We start from the raw sequence: 8,737 nt of genomic DNA, 5'->3' as shown, positions 1-8,737 counted from the left end.
TAAATAAAAAATTTAAAAAGCATTCTTCAAAAATTTTATATAGAGCGCAGTAATAGAGAAAGAGAAGGAAGGGTCCCTGAGTGACGGGTAGATAAAGACCATGAGCTCCAATGGCACCGGGTGTGGCCTGTCAGTTTCTCCATTCTCTCCTGATGGAAGTTTTTTCCAAGTTGAATATGCTCTGAATGCTGTGGGAGATAGTAGTACAGCTATTGGGATCAGAAAGAAAGATGATGTTGTCTTTGGGGTAGAAAAATTCATCCTTTCTAAACTTTACAAAGAAGGCCCCAACAAATGGCTTTTTAATGTTGATTGAGGACTGGAGAGATGGATGACTGGTTGAGGCACTTGCCTGTGAAGCTTAAGAACTCAGGTTCGATTCCCCAGGACCCATGTAAGCTAGATGCATAAGGTGGTGCATGTGTCTGGAGTTGGTTTACAGTAGCTAGAGGCCCTGAAGTGCCCATTCTCTCTCTCTCTCTCAAATAAATAAACAAGCAAACAAATACAATATTAACGTTGATCACCATATTGGAAGAGCAGTAGCAGTTTCGTTAGCAGACACAGCAAGAGAAGCACTTCCAACCTCAGATCCACCTTTGGCTATAACATTCCACTAAAACATCTTGTAGATAGGGTAGCCATGTATATACATGCTTACACACACTATGGTGCTCTTGGACCTTTGGCTGCTGTTTCGTGTTAGAGTTTTACAGTGTGAATGATGGAGCACAGCTCTGTATGACCCATGCAGTATTTCATGTGGTCATTGGGGATGTGCTATTGGTGAAGCCAGGCAAGCTATAAAGACAGAAATAGAAAAGCTTCAGAGGGGGCTGGAGAGATGGCTCAGTGGTTAAGGTGCTTGCCTGCAAGGACTAAGGACCCATGTTTAATTCCCCAGTACCCACATAAATGCCAAATATAGAAGGTGGTGCATGTATCTGGGGTTCCTTTGCAATGGCTAAAGGCCCTAGCATATCCATTCACTCTCTTGCTCTCTGCTTACAAATAAAAAATTTAAAAACAATTTTCTAAAAAGCTTTATATAAAAGAAATGACATGCTGTGATGTAGTAAAAGAAGTTGCAAAAATAATTTGCATAGTCTATGATAAAGTAAAGGATAAAGCTTTGAATTAGAACCGAGCTGGGTTGGTGAACTAAGTAAAGGAAGACATAAAATTGTTCCAGAAGATATAAGGGGTGAAACGAAAAATATGCTACGAAATCCTTGAAGGAAGAAGAAGAATCAGACGATGATGGTACGTAACATTTAGTTCAGCACCTATACTAGCTTACTTTTCTATGATTGCTGCATGAAACTTTAACACCACAGATTAAACATACAGTGACCTGTTGCCATCACATTTTTGTCTTCTCTTTTTAAAGAGCCGGGAGCTGGAGAGATGGCTTAGCGGTTAGGGTGCTTGCTGGCGAAGCCTAAGGGCCCATGTTTGACTCTCCAGATTCCTATGTGAGCCAGATGCACAAAGGTGAGACAAGCGCAAGGTGGCACATGCCCACTAGGTGACTCAAGCATCTGGAGCCCGAGTGCAGTGGATCAGGCCCCGGTTGCCAATTCTCTCTCTCTCTCAATAAATAAATAAAGAAATAAAAATAAAAATAAAAAAAGAGCTGGGCATGGTGGCACATGCCTTTAATCCCAGCACTCAGAGGCAGAGGTAGGAGAATTGCTGTGAGTTTGAGGCCAGCCTGAGCCTACATAATGAATTCCAGATCAGCCTGAGCTAGAGTGAGACTCTACCTTGGAAAAGAGAGAGAGATGAGGTATTCATTGCTTAACGACAAATCAATATTCTAGTACATAAAAACAAAAGCCATAGAAAGAAAAAAAGACATTTAGATTTTGCAAAGTACATGGTAACCAAATATATAATTGATTATGCTGACATTGCAAACTAAAGCAATAAGACTCAGAGTTATATGAAGCACTACTTAACCATACAAATACCTTATGTTTGACCTCGTTCCAACATATGCATACAATTTTTTAATCAATTAAATCTTAACATTACAGTTCCTAAAATTTAAAAGTCATGATAGGGCTGGAGAGATGGCTTAGCGGTTAAGCGCTTGCCTGTGGAGCCTAAGGACCCCGGTTCGAGGCTCAGTTCCCCAGGTCCCACGTTAGCCAGATGCACAAGGGGGCGCACGCGTCTGGAGTTCGTTTGCAGAGGCTGGAGGCCCTGGCGCGCCCACTCTCTCTCTCTCCCTCTATCTGTCTTTCTCTCTGTGTCTGTCACTCTCAAATAAATAAATAAAAAATTTAAAAAAAAAAAAGTCATGATAAATTGAAAAGTTAAAATCCTCTTATACAAAATGTGATACATATGAAAAAATTTGTTACAAAACTCTAATGTGGGGGCTGGAGAGATGGCTTAGCAGTTAAGGTGCTTGCCTGTGAAGCCTAAGAACCCTGGTTCAATCCCCAGAACCCATGTAAGCCAGATGCACAAGGTGGCACATACATCTGGAGTTCATTTGCAGTGGCTGGAGGCCCTGGCGTGTCCATTCTCTCTCATCCCTCTCTTTCTTAAAAATAAATAACTAAAATATTTTTTTTAAAAATCCCTCTAATGTAATACTACATTTAGGGAAATACCATATTGGGTATGTCCTGAATAAAAATTTTTACATATTGAAATACTAATAATACCTTCCAATATAAGTGGCATATTGTAACAATTTATAAAATTATGAGAAATATGCTTAAAATTGTTATCTTACATCGGCAAGGTGAATTAATCATATGAACCATATGCCAGTTTATTTTTCCATGTAAAAAGAAAATACACCTGTATATGCTAATATAGAACCAGTAGAGGGCGCTCATAAGTTTTTGTTTTTTAACTTCCTGAGGAAAATTTTCTCTTTCAAAAGCTACTGAATTCTAAAAAATATATATATAAAAATATATATATATGTCATTGGTTATATAACAAAATGTTTTTGTAAATAAAATAATATCAAGCCGGGCGTGGTGGAGCATGCCTTTAATCCCAGTACTCAGGAGGCAGAAGTAGGATTGCCATGAGTTTGAGGCCATCCTGAGACTACATGGTGAATTCCAGGTCAGCCTGAGCTACAGTGAGACCCCTCCTCAGAAAACCAAAAAAACATATATATATCATACAGATGGTTAAAATAAAAAATTCATTCCAATATAAAAGAATATAAGGGATTTCCCTGGGTTTTCTCTCTCAGGTCCTCATCCAGCTGGAAGGGGAAAACCTCCTCTCTCAGCCTGTGAGCTTTTCTGCTTTCTTTCTGTCTTATTTTTTCTACCCTCCTTTAAATCTTTCATACTAAAAATAAATAAATAAAAGAATATCAATGATACTTATTTTAATAAAAGTGGTTTAGGCCAGGCGTAGTTGCGCACACCTTGAATCCTAGCATTCGGGAGGAAGAGGTAGGAGGACCACTATAAATTCGAGGCCACCCTGAGACTACATGGTGAATTCCAGGTCAGCCTGGGCTACAGTAAGACCCTACTTTGAAGAAAAAAAAAAAAAACAAAAAAGTCATTTTAAATTTACTTTCTTTTTAATAAAGGTATTTATTTATTTGAGAGAGAGAATTGGTGCATCAGGCCCTCTATCCACTGCAAATGAACTCCAGACTCATGTGTCACCTTGTGCATGTGGCTTACATGGGTACTGGGGAGTTGAAGCTTGGTCCTTAGGCTTTGCAGGCAAGCACCTTAACTGCTAAGCCATCTCTCCAGCTCCAAAATTACTTTCTTCTAATTTAATTTTCCAGCCAGGAGTGATTGGTCATGCTTTTAGTCCCAGCACTAAAGAGGCTGAGGTAGGAGGATCACCATGAGTTCTTGGCCAGCCTGGACTAGAGCAAGAGACCTTGCCTCAAGAAAAAAAAAAAAAAAAATCAGTTTATTTTTCCAATAGCCTTTACTTAAAGACTTTGTTTTTGAGCCAGGCGTGGTAGAGGATGCCTTTAATTCCAGCACTCAGAGAGCTGAGATAGGAGGGTCACTGTGAATTTGATGCTGGCGTGGACTACAGTGTAAGTTCGAGGTCAGCCTGGGCTAGAGTAAGACCCTACCTCAAAAAGATTGGTGCTTTTTATTTTTATCTTTTTCATGTATTACTGAGGGAATATAGGCCCTCCAGGGCCTCTTAGTCACTGCAAAGGAACTCCAGATGCATGTGCCACCTTGGGTATCTGGCTTTAAGTGGGTACTAGGCAATCGAACCTAGGTTCTTAGGCTTTACAGACAAGTGCCTTAACCACTAAGCCATCTCTCCAGCCCAAGTTATTTTTTAAATTTTTTTAAAATTTTTATTTATACATTTGAGACAGAGAGAGAGAAAAAAAAGAAAGAGAGAATGGGCACATCAGGGCCTCCAACCACTGCAATTGAACTTCAGATGCATGTGCCACCTTGTGCATCTGGCTTATGTGGGTCTTGGGGAATTGAGCCTCAAACTGGGGTCCTTGGACTTCACAGGCAAGTGCTTAACCACTAAGCCATCTCTCTAGCCCTCCCAATGTTTTTTTTGTTTTTTTTTACTGAGATTATTAGTTCTAGAAGGGTGAATTAAACTAAATAGAAACTTACTAGCTACAAGCATAAAATATGATAAAAATATGACATTCTAAATTTTATTCTTATACATAAAATGACACTGACTTATCTTCATAAATTTACCTTACCAGAAGGTCAAATAGTGCAGCTCATACAGTATTGCCTTTTCAGTTTAGTTCCTCTGCACTATATTTGTGAGGGCTGCAGGTATGTGGTGAAGTGCTTGCAAAGCATACCCAGCCATGGTCCCAAGCACAACTCCACAAACAGAAATCAGGTCATTGATTTCCAGCTGTTTTCCTCATCTGTTACTGTTCCCTTCCTTCAAGATTGACTGCTTTTCAGGTTTTTGTCTGATTTTACTTACTTTCTAGTTAACTTAGGTAGCTTCTGTTATTCTTATGAGTGTATGAAAGACAAATATTGGGCAAGAGAGATGGTTCAGAGCAGCTAAAGGTGCTTACTTGCAAAGCCTGATGGCCAGGATTCAGTTCCCCAGTACCCATATACAGCCAGATGCACAAAGTGGCACATGAGTCTGTTTATAGGTTATAGAGCAGGAAACCCTGGTGCAGATATTCTATCTGTGTCTGCCTCTCTATTTCTCTCTGTGTGTCTCCAATAAAATATTTTTTAGAAGACTAATATTATGGGGCTGGAGAGATGGCTCAATAGTTAAGGTGCATGCCTACAAAGTGTAATGACCCAAGTTTGATTCCCCAGTACCCAGATAAAGCCAGACGCACAAGGTGGCACATGTGTCTGGGGTTCATTTACAGTAGCCAGAGGCTCTGGCATGCCCATTCATTTTTTTTTCTCTCTCTCTCCCCCTCTTTCCTTGAAAGACAAATAAATGAAATATTTTTAAAAGATAAATATTACGAGGTCAGTGCAGAGATTTACATTTAATTAACCAAAACTGAACACAGGAAACCCCAAATAATAGATTGACTGGTGATGGCCAAAAATGTATGAAGTGGGGGCGTGGTGGCACACACCTTTAATCCCAGCACTTGGGAGGCAGAGGTGGGAGGATTGCTGTGAGTTCAAGGCCACCCTGATATTACATGGTGAATTCCAGGTCAGTCTGGGCTAAAGCGAGACCCTACCTCAAAAACAACAACACATGGGCTGGAAGGATGGCTTGGCAGTTAAGGCACTAGCCTGCAAAGCCAAAGGACCTAGGTTCGATTCCCCAGGACCCACATAAGCCAGATGCACAAGGTGGTGCACGCATCCAGAGTTCATTTGTAGCGCCTGGAGGTTCTGGTGTGTCTATTCTCTCTTTCTCTCAAATAAATGAATAAAGAATTAAAAAAAAAACACATGGAGTATGATAGTAAAAACAGAGAGAAGGAAAAGGACTGAGATTGTTGCTGGTGACATGGAGTGCTTGCCTAGCGTTCAGTCTGGAGTGGTGGTGCACTCCTGGAGTCTCACCACCAGGGAGGTTGAGGCAGAAGATCAGAAGCTCAAGATCATCCTTAGCTACATATCAAGTTGAAGGCCATGCTGGGCTACATGAAACCCAATCTCAAAAACAAAACATTTGAAAATATCTATCTACAAGCTCATATTAGCAGAACTTTGTAGCTCCACTACAATTGACCTGTTCAAAATATTCTTTGTTATAATGTTATAATGCCCAGCAAGTGGAAATCAGTTAATAAATGTGTTGAGTGACTGTCTTATGGGTACACATTTTGTTATATATTTACCTTGAAATGGTACTAAAATTAAAGGAACATTTTACAAGCAAGGATGGAGCTGAGGAGATGGCTCAGCCATTAAAAGTGCTTGCTTGCAAAGCCTGACATCCCAGGTTTGATTTCCCAGTATCCACATAGAGCCAGATGCACAAACTGGCTCATGCATCTAGAGTTTGCAGTAGCAAGAGGCTCTGGCATTCTCTCTCTCTCTCTCTCTCAAATAAATAAAATTATTAAATAACTAAAAATTAAAAAATTATCAAGAGAGTGGCAGGGAGCAAATAAACTAAGCCCTTTATTAATTAAAAAAAAACCATTTAGTAAATCCCACCTTATACCTTTAGCCTCTATTTCTTTGGCTAGTACTAATGACATGGACATACCTATGTATGCAAAAGGGTGACAAGTGCACATTTTAAGCTAGGATCGCTGCACTTTCAATAAAATTCAGATTATGTTATTCAGGATAAAGATGAAAATTAATATGAAATAAGCAACTGATTGTCTTTTACATACACCAAATGATTTAGTCAGCCAAATCAACTTAAGAACAAAAGGGAAGGGTGGCCAGGCGTGGTGGTGCATGTCTTTAATTCCAGCACTTGAGAGGCAGAGGTAGGAAGATAGCCATGAGTTCGAGGTCACCCTGAGACTACATAGAGAATTCCGGGTCAGCCTGGGCTAGAGGAAGACCCTACCTCACAAAACCAAAAAAACAAAAGGAGGGAGGGGTAGTGAAAGAGAGAAGGAAGATTAACAAACTTCAGGTGTCTCACTACAAGTATACATAATTTTGGTCTGATTAACTTATCATTTGGAGGGGGCTGGAGAAATGGCTTAGTGGTTAAGGCACTTGCCTGCAAAGCCAAAGGACCCAGGTTTGATTCGACAACCCTGTCCTCCCAAGTCAGCCCAACGAAATCATGTGAATTCAGTAGAGGGAGGCAGTTTCCTAAAGGGAACTTGACTTGATGATGCCAGAAAAAAGTGGTGAACAGATGCTAGGCAGATAAAGATAGTATGCTTGGTATAAAGAGTAAAAACTCGATAGAAAAAAAAGTAAACGTTCTAGTCTATAAATGCAAGGTTAAAATGGGAAAAATACTGAAGATTTGCTAATTTTCTTTCATGATATCCCATTTTCTTTAAAAGTATTTAACAATACCGTGTCCACAATGAGAAAGCAAACAAGCAGGTTCTGGTAATACCTTGAGCTTCACTAAAAGCATTCATAGTTCTAAAGCAACAACCAAATTACCAAGAGGAGAATTTGCATAGGGCACTATTTATAGGGACACTTAACTTGTGGTGACATTTTTAATACCTAAATCATAGAGATTCAAAGAGAGGCACACCCATAAACGAATCCTTTCAACACCCTGTAATATAAGCTCTGTGAAAAAGATTATGAGAATAGGGCACAAAACAATGAGGTGGTGTTTCCCAAGGTCATGAATTGAATCGGTGGCCGAGCAAAGCTGCTGACTCCCCAAAATATATGAGTCATTCTTTCCCCCACTTCCGTATCTTATTTTAGCTCATTGCCATGATTGTCTATTGTGTTGCATTTTTTTGTAGGTGATTGGCAGAAAACAAAAATGACCATATGTTTGAAAGTCAACATCGTCTGCCCTAGGGAATAATAAACAAAAGAGAAGAACACAAGTTCTGAAATGAAGCCATGGTGCAGAGCAAACACAAATTAAAAAGATCTATTGAAAAAAAAAAAAATACCAGCAGCAAAAGAAACTAATAGTGGAGTGTAAATTTGGTATGGGAACTTTCAGTGTTTGGTGTTTAAGTGAGTACACTTAAGCATACGTGCCAGTTTTTCCTGTAGTACAACTTTGTGCACATATATTTAGAAGTATGTATATATAGGGGGGCAAACGTAGATGAAGTCTATCAAGGTAGAATGCGAACCAAAAACGAGTATAAAGAGATGAGCTGGAAGAGGGGTGAGGGATGGGCAAGAAAACACATGAGACACAACACCAGGGGGAGGGCATTGGGGGAGAGGAGAATTGGGACTAGGAGGAGGGCAGGGATCAACAAAAACAAATTGTATTCGAAATGCCAGAACGAATGATACTTAAACCTTCAAGAACAGCACAAAGAATCCAAAATAGCTTCCACACAGACGCCCTCACACAAATTCCTGAGTGTTGACTTGTATTATACTCAGTCTTTCTTTCTCCCATTTATTCTTCATTTCTCTTTCTCCCTCTTCCTGTATACACAGCACATATACACTTGTGCATACACGAAATTTTGTAAAACTGTTTAAAAGTGGTAGATACAATGCCTTTTTTCTTGTATTTTCTAGGACCAAGGGTATTTTCTTATATAACCATACCATAATTATCCAAGTGATAAAGTAAACATCAAGATAGAACTATGCTTTAGCAAGCTGCCCTTCTTCAGCTTTCACCTATTGTTCCAATAGTGACAAAAATG

The 8,737-nt window shown here is 39.6% G+C and overlaps 1 pseudogene; it reads left to right on the top strand.

Moving 5' to 3' along the window:
• The first annotated feature begins 17 nt into the window (after positions 1–17).
• Positions 18–7,923, top strand: LOC101617075 (annotated as a pseudogene).
• Positions 7,924–8,737: the final 814 nt, after the last annotated feature.

Source organism: Jaculus jaculus, chromosome 3 (assembly GCF_020740685.1).
Source record: "Jaculus jaculus isolate mJacJac1 chromosome 3, mJacJac1.mat.Y.cur, whole genome shotgun sequence".
Taxonomy (NCBI): domain Eukaryota; kingdom Metazoa; phylum Chordata; class Mammalia; order Rodentia; family Dipodidae; genus Jaculus; species Jaculus jaculus.
This window is presented reverse-complemented; position numbering and strand designations above follow the sequence as displayed.